We start from the raw sequence: 13380 nt of genomic DNA, 5'->3' as shown, positions 1-13380 counted from the left end.
ATGTCATTCCGTAAGGCAGGAAGACGTGTGTTTAAACCAAAGCATCCTGTGAAAGTTCATGTTTGGGGAGCAATATCCAGACTTGGACCAGGACCTATCGCAATCTTTGATGGGATTATGGATCGTACTTTCTTTGAAGATGCTATTATTAAAGAAACTGCTTCCCCATATATTCGGCAAACCTTTGGAGTCCACCACCGTTTTTTCCAGGACAATGATCCGAAGCACACTGCTGCAAGCAGAGTCATTCCCGCAGAAGGTATTAACTGGGTAAAGACTCCACCAGAATCCCTGGATATGAATCCCATTGAGATGGTGTGGCATGCTTTGAAAGATTATATTCGGAAAGAAGCAAAACCAACCTCAAAATCTGAGTTAATTGCTGCCATAAACAAATTCTGGTTTGAGGAACTTACAGAAAAGGCATGCAGCAAGTACATCAACAGATTGTTTAAGCATAGCCTATTTATGATGGTGGTGCTGTAGGTATTTTTTGGAGAACATAATAGGACACCTACACTGCCAAGAAGAAGATCGTAACCTCAGTAGATGTAGTAGTTTAAGTCATATAAAACTAAGTTTTAAGTGCAATAAATAAATGAGTAAATAAATAAAAATAAAATAAATTGATACGTGGAGTAAATAAAAATGCATTTATGTATTTAGTACATTTATGACGAGTAATATCAAAATGTAAAAAATAAAAATAAGCTGAAAGTAATAACCACACAGTTATACAGTGGTGTGAAAGTGTTGGCCCCTTCCTGATTTTTAATTTTTTTGCATGTTTGTCACACTTTCATGTTTCAGTAATCAAACAAATTTAAATATTAGTCAAAGACAAGTAAACACACCATGCAGTTTTTAAATTATTTTCATTAGTAAGGGAAAACAAAATCCAAACCCACATGGCCCTGCGGGAAAAAGTGTGGTCCCCCCCACACCTGTTCACAATCAAAAATTTGCTTAAAATAAGACCTGACTGACAAAGTGGTGTAGACCAAAAGATCCTCAAAAACTACACATCATGCAGAGATCCAAATTCAGGAACAAATGAGAAAGAAAGTAATGGAGATCTATCAGTCTGGAAAAGGTTATAAAGCCATTTCTAAAGCTTTGGGACTCAAGCAAACCACAGTGAGAGCCATTATCCACAAATGGTGAAAACATGGAACAGTGGTGAACCTTTCCAGGAGTGCCAGGCTGAAATTACCCCAAGAGCACAGCGAAGACTGATCGAAGATATCACAAAAGACCCCATCACAACATCCAAAGAACTGCAGGCTTCTCTTGCCTTTCACAGTTAAGGTCAGTGTTCATGACTCCATAAGAAAGAGACTGGGCAAAAATGGCCTGCATGGCAGAGATCCAAGACAAAAACTGCTGCCGAGCAAAAATAACATGAATGAGACAAAATGTAAACTTTTTTTAAGGTGTGTGTCCCATTATATCTGGCATATAAGTAACACTGCATTTCAGAGAAAGAACATCATACCAACAGTAAAATATGGTGCAGGTAGTGTGATGGTCTGGGGCTGTTTTGCTACTTCAGGACCTGGAGGACTTGCTGTGAAAAATGGAACCATGAATTCTGATGTCTACCAAAAAAATCCTGAAGGACAATGTGCAGCCATATGTTCATGACCTCAAGCTGACGCGAACTTGGGTTCTGCAGAAGGACAATGATCCAAATCACACCGGCAAGTTCACCTCTGAAGGGATGAAGAAAAATGAAATGAAGACTTTGGAGTGGCCTAGTCAAAGTCCTGACCTGAATCCTATTGAGATGCTGTGCCATGACCTTAAAAAAGCGGTTCATGCTCAAAAACCCTCCAATGTGGCTGAATTACAAAAATTCTGCAAAGATGAGTGGACCAAAATTCCTCCACAGTGCTGTAACAGAGTCATTACAAGTTATTGCAGACGCTTGATTGCTGTTCTTGCTGCTAAGGGTGGCCCAACCAGTTATTAGGTTTGGGGAGCAAGCACTTTCACACAGGGCCATGTAGGTTTGGATTTTGTTTTCCCTTAATTATTAAAAATGTGTTTACTTGTGTTATCTCTGACTAATATATAATTTGTTTGATAATCTGAAACATTAAAGTGTGAAATGTGCAAAAAAAAAAAAAATTAAGAAGGGGCCAACACTTTCACACCACTGTATCTCTGTTGAGAATGCATCTTTGTTATTTGGTGAACTATGTTTTATGTGGAATTTTTTTAGTTTTGTGTAAATTTCTTAATCTTAAATGGTCCAAAAATGTTCAGCTTTATTTCAACGTTATTTTGATGTTTCTCTCAATTTTGTTGATCGAATGTGACTGAGTGGTAAATGGAAAGAGAACAATGTGCAAACCCTAAATTTATAAGTTAACAGACTATGCCACCTTGGGACTTTCACCCAGGGAAATATAAAATCACCCCACAATACTACAAGGATCACAAGTTTGTTCTACCAATTTATGAATGAGCAGGAGACATGGGTACAAAAATAAAATCTCATTTATTAATAAACAGGAAATAAACAAAAAGAGAGATCAAAACTCGTGCAGGGCTGCAGCTGATCGGCACAAGACAGGCTGAAACAAAAGTAATTTTAAATATCCACACCACGCATGTGCACAATCACAACACACTCACTCACTCAGTGCCCAGTGATTTTCTGTCAGTGGTCACACAGCACACGGTGCACAGACACGCACTTGAAAATTGAAGGAAAGTCAGGCCTCTTGGCCTTTTGGCCTACAGATCCTGCAGAGAGTACACAAAACAGAAAAAACAACAATATATATGTTAAAACTAGCAATGCTCAACTAAGAGAAACCGAATAAACAAAACAAAGAATGAAAGTTTACAAAGGGTAGACAGTATGCCGCAACAGGGTTTGTTTTGACCCTTTTCTCTTTCCGTTGCAAAGCACTACAATAAAGCATACGTGGCATTAGCCTATTGTATGACCACAACAAAACCACATAGCCATGCTGCTAACAGCCTCTTACCTCCCAGGTAACCGAGTGACTAGAAACAAATCAGAACCGCCGCACCAGTACCACCCAGCGCCTCTGTTGACACACGGAACCGGAAACCGGAAGAACACCTCAAAAATGACGGTTCAATCACCATGAACCTGATACCCTCCATTATACGCACCGGTGCTCTCCGATACGTTATTACTATCTGACGTCACAACAATAACTATCCTGCCACAATATGATGATCCCATGCTCTTTCTACATGCTTCTGTCTCTTTCTGGCAAGTCAATAATTACAAGTATCAGATATCTGAGATGCACATAGTTTCTTGCAAAAGTCCAGGTCATTGCAACTGAAAGTAGACTCCAGTTTGATCTATAATTTTCTAGACATTATTTCTTGCTGAAGAAATTAAAAAACTACATGTCAGTCAAAATATAGAATTAATGAATGTGAATATGCTATACTTTGACAATGTATGGATTTCACTAGAACCAGGTTTTATTTATGAAATGAATTATAGTTAGCCAGTTGAAATGCACAGATTAACTTATTACAAAAGAGAAGATATGCTGATAGTGAATTATAAGTGAACATTCTATATTTCTGATAATGATAACATTTGATGTCTAATATAGATAAGGTGTAATATACTATATAACTATGTTTGTGTTTTGTGTTTATATTTGTGGTAAATGATGAATAGACTGTAAAGTAGTTTTTATATCTAGTTGCTGTTTGTCATTATGTGATGATTTGCAAAATTGTCAAGTAATCAAGGTAATGTCCTATTAAGTATGACACATGGTTGCTTATAAAGGGAACGCATGACACAAAACAACACACTAAGGAAAATGTGATAGTTTTCACATTTATAAGCACTTGTTCCTTTACTAGATTCTTTCCTGAATATAAAAGGAAAAAGGTATATAAAAGTTATCCTCTTCTTCTTATAATAATAACAAAAATAATAACAATAATAACAATAATAATAATATAATTATATTTTATGACATTTACTAATAATTATTATTATAATTATTATTACATTTCAAATTAGATTTTAATTTTTTTTTTGTTAAATTAACGATTTTTGTTTGGTCTGTTGTTGTTGTTTTTTTTTTTTAGGAAAGTCGTCTTTGCATTCTCACGCCCCTACGCATGGCTCATAACGAAATGAACTGTGTTTGGTTGGTTTTTATTTCAGTCAGACACTCTTGTAAATAAAAGCTGCTATGGAGAGTCCTAACCTTCTAGCGTTATATACTACGTGTCGTTTGGTGAGCCGAGTCAAGTGATCTGATTCGTTAATTCAATGACTCATATTTAAATGATGATACTGCCATCTTGTGGTACATATAAATTCAAACAAGGTTGATGGAGAAAAAAATGCTACTCTATTCCTAAAAAATAAGTAATTTATCTGGATTTAACGTGGTGCTGCAGACTGTCATTATTATTGTATTGCTGTTTAAAGAACACAAACATTTTGTTTTTAAGTATCAAAATCTATTAATTTATATCTCTGTACTGGTACAAAATAGTACTAATGATAAGTAGATAAGTATATTGACACATTTCTTTAATTTCATCCCCAGAGAAGCTTTCTAAAATACAACCATACAACAAACATTTTTATAAAGTTTTAAAAATCACGTAAAACAATCAAACAAACAAACTAACTAACTAACCCCACATTCTACTCCACAGAAAATTACAGTTCTTTGATTTATTTTTCATTTAGAACATCTTTTATTACCAGGAGCCTAAGCCATTGTTTTGGAAGTTTTGAGGTTCGAGAGAATTAAAGCATAAAAATATCACACCAACAGGCACGGGCAAGAGTATAAAGGTTTTCACGGTTTATTGTGTTCAGCTTTGCAGAAGGACCCAACACTCTATGTGTAAAATCAGAGAGGAAGGGCCTCCATTATTGATAATACCAGCATTTTATAGACAGGAATCAATTGAAACAGGACATGTAAAACCAAAACATCATCCACCATTGGCTTAGAAGCATTGCCTGTTCATCTTCTGACCAAGCTAATCCCACGGGAACAAAAAAGGTCTCATGGGAAAGGTCTGATTAAAGGCAGTTTTAGGAAGAAACAACTGAAATCTCTAGTCACAATAACTACCAGCCATGGGATATACAGAAGCCTAGAAGGACAGATTCATGTGTTCTTCTCTAAAGTAAAAATTTCCACTACAATTCCCCCCTTTTGTTCCTGGGACAATACACAAAATTTTACTAATCATTAATCTGTAACAAAATAGAAACTCTAAATGATCGGTACCAGTATTGTTAATCAACTACTTAATCTACAACATTGTTAATCAGCTAGAATATAATCACTTAAATTTTAAGCTAATCATGTAAAATCTCACATCAGCATATCATTACCCCTGTAGGGTTCACATGAATGCTTCATAAAATACATGATCTTTAGTGGATAATATGCTGTTTTTATGGGGACAGGACCCGTATATATAAAAAATATGCGGTTAAAGGCAAAGCATTAAGCATTAATCAAGTCGTAACTTCACAACAAATCACAGTCTCTACTGTCCGTATTCACCTTTGTCTGTTTCTGGATCAGTCTGGGCAAATTCAGTGAAATAGTCATCGCTGAACGGAGGACTCCATTCAGGGTCATCGTCAATATCGTCTAGTTTCACACGTTGTTTGGTCGTTAGATTGGACATTATGATGTAATGAATGCATTTGTATACGCAAGGGCCAAACAAACATAATAAGATTAATACCACAATCACTGGGATTATCATTGATAGATAGGGAGTCCACTGTCCGAACAGTGTATACCAAAGTCCCCAACTATTATCTCCGTGTTCGTCTCGTTTCATTTGGTTTGCTACTTTGTGCATATCATGCAGTGCATCTGAGATAGACCCATGGTCGTCATCGTTTGAGGGAATGAAGATGCAACATTGATCTCCAATCAACCTCCCTCTTTAGCTAATAGAATATCTAAGGCCATTCTGTTTTGTGTGGCAGTCAATCTAAGGGCCGCGAGTTCCTGTTTAATGCCTTCGGTTGCCCTATTAGTGGAGTTAATATAAGTGGCAAGCCGATAATGTGTGACTTCTAGTTGATTCCAAACCTGAGTCATCCCATACTGTGGGAAGAAGGAATCAAAGAATTTACTCAGTTTAGGTTTCAGTCTATGTTCTGGCGGAGGAAAGTCATTATCAGACACCTCTCTCTTGGGTCGCTTTATTGGTGAGTGTGAGTGAGCTATGACCACACCTGGATACCTAAACCTTGCTAAAGTACATACTCCTCCCCAGTTACGGGGTAGGGCTAGATACACGTTTTTACCACAGACCCAGTACCAGTCGTCAGCCCTGAGTAATGAACTGGTGTCAGATGGATGAATGAGGGAACACTCTGCCTGTGGGCAGGTTCCGTCATCAGAATCCTTTCCTGTACCTACAAAACAGTGTGTGTAGTTCAATTTAGGAGGAGGCTGTGCAACAAATGTGTTAACTCTTGTTTGATTTACCTTGAATGTTCGTTTTGTCACACGCATTAGAGTCCGTAGACATATGGTGGTACCAGTTAAATCAGTCCTCCCAGGACCTCCAGCTTCACACCACAGGGAGGCCGGTGAATTTATCACCAGACTCAAATGTGTGCCATTCTGGACTCTATAGGCATCCTGCTTCCACATGCAGTAAGAATTTCTACAGTATTGGGCTATGGCTTTCAATTCACTACCATTACTTTTCATGGGGATCATTGTGTGTTTACTCGCAGCTGTGGGGAGAATCATACACACATAACAAGACTCATTTGTGATCATTTTGGCAGTGTAGTTGGCAAATTACCAATAAGTGTTTTCATGCACGTCTCTGTGACTTCTACCAAAGGTGGAAGTCTTTTCTGCATTCCCTCTAATTAACCGGCAGATCATAAGGATGCCAATGATCCCTAAAACTCTTGGGTGATAGTCAAAAAGGCTCCTCATCTTAACAGGTGCTTTTACTCATCAATGTTGATCGTATCTAGAATTCAGATCTTATGTATGTTTGTATGGGAGTCTGGCTGTCGTAAATGTGTAATGCTGTACAGTCATCTGCTGTCGTAAGTGTCTGTCACATTTACCTCTTTCAGTTCATTAATTTCATTAACATTTGTGTTTACATTCGTGTGTGTGTGTGTGTGTGTCGATGTTACTCCTTCAGATGACGCTGCTCCTTCTCGGTGTCGGCTGCTGCGTTGTATCAGGGTTTTTCTTCTGACTCAGACACTATACGCATCGTGGAAAGTCAGTTGGAGCTCACGGGAGAGGTTACTAGCACGTCACCGTGTGCCCTGATGCCCCTTCTCATTCCTCTTTGCAGCTGTCGGGTGTTGGTTTTTCCTCTGGCTCAGGAACCCGCTTACGGTGGCTAACGTGAATCCACGTCGCTCTCTCTGCAACCTTCACCGCAGTCTGCGTGGTCAGAAGTACCTGAAATGGTCCCAGCCACCGCCTGGCTCTCCAGCTTTTCCTCCTGAAATCCTTCACCACCACCCAGTCACCTGGTTTGAGACTGTGCAGATCTGTTTGCGTCACCTTAGGCAGTGCTTCCTTCACCTGCTTATGGATTTGAGACAAAACAGAGGACAAGTTTGCCCAATAACACAGCATTTCATCTTCACATTGGCTTGTGGTTAATCTGGGTGTGTGTCCAGGCTCAATTCCTGTATTTGGGGGTCTGCCAAACAGTATCTCAAATGGGCTTAAATTCACTCTCCCTCTAGTTCTCGTTCTCATGTATAATAACACAATGGGAAGGGCCTTTACCCATGATAGACCTGTTTCATCACAGCACTTGGCCAATTTATTCTTTAGCGTACCATTTTCTCGCTCTACCGCCCCTCCGCTGGCAGGGTGGTACGCACAGTGTTGTCTGAGATCTATACCCAAGTACTCTCCCACCCGTCGAAGTGCTTGGTTTACAAATGGATTCCCATTGTCACTACTGATTTTGTCAGGAATTCCCCAACGAGGAATAATTTCAGACAGGAGTGCTTTAGCTACTGCACTTGCATCCTGTTTGGAAGTGGGGAAAGCTTCCACCCACTTAGAGAACATATCCACTATCACCAAACAGTATTTTTTGCCTTCACTGAGTGTCAGTTCAATAAAATCCATCTGAAGGTGTTCAAATGGTCGCTGTGGCGGAGGATGGGCGCTCTGGGAGACTTTAACACCTCGGCCAATGTTGTTTGTTGCACACACTATACATTTCTCACAAAACTTCTGGGAATAGTTTGCAAAGCCCTTAGTGTGCCAGTATCTGGAGACACTGTTATACATCCCCCCTTTTGACGCATGGTCTTGGCCATGCGCCAATTTAGCATAGAATGGAAACAATTTCTTTGGCAAACATGGCTTGTCATCAGGGCCGTACCAAACCCCATCTCTTACCACACCTCCTTCTTTCCTCCATGTGGCTCTTTCTTGGGCTGTAGATTGTGATTGAAGATATTTGAGATCTGCTGTGGGAGTACATATTTTCAACATACACAAAGTTTCGTCGTTCTCTGACGAAAAAATCAGTTTCTGCGCAGCTGATTTTGCTGCTGCATCTGCTTGCGCATTGCCCTGTGAAATGGGGTCATGTTTCCCAGTGTGTGCTTCACACTTACATATGGCAATAGATTTTGGCAACAGGATTGCATCCAGGAGTTCAGAAATCAGGCCATTGTGCGTGATTGCTTTACCTGAAGAAGTCAGGAAACCTCTGTTTTTCCACAATGTACCAAAATCATGTACTACCCCAAATGCATATCTACTGTCAGTATAAATGGTGACAGTTTTGCTGGTAGTTATTGTCTCTTGCTAACCTGCATGCTGTTGTTAAAGCAACCAATTCGGCTGCTTGCGCAGAGAGATGCTCTGGCAATGATTCTGCTTTAATCGTTTCATGTTGTGTTACTACTGCATACCCCACGCAGTTGCGGCCTGTTTTCTGATCTCTGAAGGCTGATCCATCCACAAGAAGCTCAAGATCTGGATTCTGCAACAGCGTTTCCTGCAAATCAGACCTAGGACTGCAAATTTCATTTACAACTGCAACACAATTGTGTGGTTCTCCATCTGCTTCTGTAGGGAGAAGAGTTGCAGGGTTTAGGTACAGCGTTTTACTTTCACATTTGGCATGTCAAGCAAAATAGTGTGATATCTCAGCCAACGTGCTGCAGACATATGTGCTGTTTTCTGTTCAAGAAGAAGATGTGACACTGCATGTGGGACCAAACGAGTTAGTTCATTGAATCCCACAATATCTCTAGAAGCATTAACTGCTTTCTTAGCTGCTGCTACTGCTCTTAAACACATTGGCAGGCCTGCCGCTACTGGATCCAATTTAGCAGAGAAGTAGGCCACTGGTCTCATTTTCCCACCATGATTTTGCAATAGCTCTGATGTCATACAACCACTTTTTTCATCAACTGTTTGTACAAACAATTCGTTTGGATATGGAATCCCTAACGTTGGGGTGGTTTGTAAAGCCATTTTTAAATCTACAAAGGCTTTTTCTGCCTCTGGTGTCCAAGTCAGTGCACTGTGGGCCTGTAGGCCTTTCCCATGAGCAATTGCGCTCAAAGGTGCTTCGAGGACTGCATAGTTTGGTATGAAAGTCCTACAATAAGAACACATGCCTAGAAATGACATCAGTTGTTTTTTTGTGTTAGGCTTTGGAATGTTTTGTATTGCTGCAACTCTGTTCTGCTCAATAGTTTTGCCATGTTCTGATATCATATGCCCCAAGAATTTCACTTGCTGTTTTACAAACTGCAGCTTGGTTAAGCTCGCCTTGTGACCTTCCTCCGCTAGATGACAAAGTAACGCAATAGTGTCTTTTTCACATTGCTCTTTAGATGGCGCTGCACTTATGCAGTCGTCCATATATTGAAGAATTGCTGACCCTGGGGTCAGCGTCAGAGATTCAAGACTGTTTTTAAGAGCTTCATTGTAAATAGTTGGAGATTCACAATATCCCTGACACAATCTGGTAAAAGTGTACGGCTTTCCATTGAAAGAAAACGCAAACCAAAACTGGCTGTCTGGATGAACTGGTACACTGAAAAAAGCATTAGCTAAGTCTACCACAGAAAACCACTTGCTATCTGGTGGAATCTGAGACAGAATTGTGTGAGGGTTTGGCACATTTGGAGCTCTTGGAATTACTGGCCATTCTTACTGGAAATCATCCGGCCATTCATACTTAATCCACGTTATGTCAGATGCTAGTTTTCTTCCCAGCAGGCGCCTCAGTTCAAGAGAGGTGGGACGAAATTCTTTGCAGAAACGTTCCAACTCCACACCAAACTCCCCCCCCCCACTTCTCTCGGGTCAGGGAGGTGCTCATGAGCATGCTCAATGTCCTTTAGTGTCCACGGACGGTGTACTAACATAGGGTCTCCATGCTCCTTTTGCTTGTCTTTCTGGCGTGTACGATCCACGATCGGTGGAGAGGGTGGGTCAGCCTTAACTGCCTTCGGTGGAGGCAGTGGACTCTCCTTCGGCTCCACACGAGCTGGCTCCGGATCCGCGCACACCTGTCAACGTGGTCGAGGAGGCGGTCCATCCAGGTCAGGATCATCTGAAAAAGACTTAAGACACTGGAGACTTTGTGAGTTACTTATTGTACTTTGTGTATTCTGTACATATTGTATAGATGCTCTCTTTGGAGTACATTGTGCTTTTTGAAACCTTTTTTCAGCCTCTAACTTCCACAAGTGAAAAGCTGTCCAGTTTATTTCTACCATGCTCTTCTTCTTCTTCCCAACATTATCTCTTTCCATTTGGGTCAGGTTACCTTTCAGCAAATCTAACTGTTTCAAGCTAAAACTGCTGCCGTCTGGGAAGCCACACTCCGTCACCCACCGCAGCAATTGTGACACAGAATCAGGACCATAATTATTTCTCATATAATTCACATTAGGTCCAGTGACACACACTGGGTTTTTATTGAGCATACTCTTAGAAATACTGTTGCCCATGACTATCTTAGTTTATTGTTGACAGTCTCTGCACCAGAAAGCCTGTGCTATGTGTGTGTGTTATCTTTTGTTTTGGCCTTTTCTCTTTTCCCCAAACCTGCTTTGCTCTCCGGAGAGTCTACACCGAGCTCGTCAGCAAACAAGACACCTTTAGCACCTAATCCCAGATTAGTGCCGTGCTTTACTTTTATATTCTTAGGCCTTGCACTAGGTGCCTATCCAGGTCACTGACCTGTCGACAGATCCAGGTTTAAATCCTGTCTTTACAGCACTTTCTACACAGAGACAACCAACAATATTCACTATTCAACACTAATGAATTCAACTATGGTTTTAAAAATAAAACCCTTACAACTTTAGCAGATTAAGCAGTGTTCTTTAACACAAATAAAAATAGATTCTCTCACCTTCCACACATCCAATTACTTTTGATTCCAGCGTTGAGGCGGCTCACAGTGAACTCCCGAGTCCTCTCACGCTCATAGCCAATTTTGCGGTTGAGGTGAAGTTAACAGCCTTCAAGGCACAATAACTACCAGCCATGGGAAATACAGAAGCCTAGAAGGACAGATTCATGTGTTCTTCTCTAAAGTAAAAATTTCCACTACACCATCTATAAAAATCATGACACAGCTGGTACTTAAATCGTATCAGTAATGAAGTGTGTTAACAGTTTGTTTTTGTGTTTGTGCTTCTTGCGAGGGTGGCAGAGCGTTCTTTATTTTTTTGTGTGTGAAAGAAATGGGGTACACTCATGATCATGTGCACCATTTGATTAAGGTGTTAAATACTTGAGATTGAAAATAATGTAGATATCCACTAACTTTAGGTTCTAATTGTGCATCCAAAAACATGCAGGGCTCAAATGTATTGGCTAAGGGTTTTAAAATCCCAGCCAGGGAATCACTATCCCTGACACTACCCCCCCCCCCCCTTTTTTAAAATAAAAATGTAAATAAAGTCACTGTAGATAAGGGTGTCTGCTAAATGCCAGAAATGTTAACTATACTGTACCATTATTGGGAATCACTGTTTGATCTAATAACTGTTGTACCATGTTGAAATGAATTTTCTTTATGGTAATTAATTTTTGTGCTTATTTCATTTTCTTTCCACATTTCTCTTTCTATGTCGGAATGAATGTGCCCCCCCCCCCCCCCCCCACTCTGGTCATGCTGACCTGTGATAAGTGTGTTCTTGTTTTCTTGTTTTTGTACCCTGTGTTTCTGCAAACATAAGCAGGATGGTAAGGCTTGCTGATAACGTAACCATAATCTTAAGGGAATAGAAAACGAGGATTCTCTGTCATGTAAAATTGTATTTCTGTGTTATATGTTATATGTCATCTTCACCTCTTCTGATTTAATGTTCTTGATTTGAGTCTATCCTGTCCTTTTAGTGGTCTTGACAGGATGAAGAAGACAAGATAGGTTGACCTGCTTGTGAGATTACTCGCAGGACACTCAGTTTCTCTTTGCTCATGTACAGGCTTTCTGACCTTCAATGCTTGGATGAGAGTTGTGAGGAAGCAGCATTCTAGCATACCCCTATCTATGTTGACAAACCTTGGCCTCTGCCTTATCTCATACACCATAGCTTACTGTATTTCATTGCGTATATATTCTGTTCTGTAGCTCAGTTCTTTGAGCAGCTGTTTGGAATAAACCAGATTTGATTTCACTTGTGTGGTTTGTTCTCTCAGTGCTCCGGAGTGCTCCTATTGTTTTGTTTTAACCTCCTTGGCCGTGATCTTATGAGTCTCCTGGGACTCTATAGCTTTTAGAGGTTCCCACATGACTGAAAAAACTCTCGATACCTCTGTTCCGGATATTCTCGCTCTCTCTGACTGTGTACTTCCACATAACGCTGCTGCAGTTAACGCTATCTGTTCTCTCCCTGCTCTCTCTCCCGCTCTAGAGTCTGTTCCTTCTTCTTTGTGGTTGGAACACAAGGATGACGTGGGCTGCATTTCCTGTCCTCCTTATGAGGCCAGAATTAAACACCTTACACCTGTGTATATTAAACAGTATCCTCTGTCTCATGAGAAAGCCGCTGGAATTGACATTATTCTTCATTCTCTTTTACAGCAGGGGGTGGTAACACCATGTGTTAGCCCATACAATACTCCTGTCAATCCTGTTCCAAAACCAGATGGCTCTTGGAGATTCACCCAAGATCTGAGTAAAATAAACAAACTGATTATTCCTGTTGCTCCAATTGTCCCTGATGTATCCTCAATTATATCCTCTATTCCATGTACACATAGAGTCTTTTCTGTGATTGACCTTTGTTCTGCTTTCTTTAGTGTTCCTGTAGGGACGGACACACAGCCACTCTTTGCCTTCACACACAGGGGACAGCAGTATACGTGGACCAGGTTGCCACAGGGT

At 40.3% G+C, this 13380-nt stretch overlaps 1 long non-coding RNA gene across 1 annotated transcript; it reads right to left on the bottom strand.

Moving 5' to 3' along the window:
- Window positions 1-2484: 2484 nt before the first annotated feature.
- On the bottom strand, window positions 2485-3230 carry LOC113650088. The gene is made up of 2 exons (XR_007138737.1): window positions 3000-3230; window positions 2485-2751 (listed from the first exon to the last, which is right to left on the bottom strand). It is a non-coding gene; the product is annotated as an uncharacterized LOC113650088 (long non-coding RNA).
- Window positions 3231-13380: the final 10150 nt, after the last annotated feature.

The sequence above is a fragment of the Tachysurus fulvidraco genome, chromosome 2, assembly GCF_022655615.1.
Source record: "Tachysurus fulvidraco isolate hzauxx_2018 chromosome 2, HZAU_PFXX_2.0, whole genome shotgun sequence".
Classification (NCBI taxonomy): Eukaryota; Metazoa; Chordata; class Actinopteri; order Siluriformes; family Bagridae; genus Tachysurus; species Tachysurus fulvidraco.
Note: the sequence above shows the minus strand (reverse complement) of the source record. Positions and strands in the feature narration are given on the sequence as shown.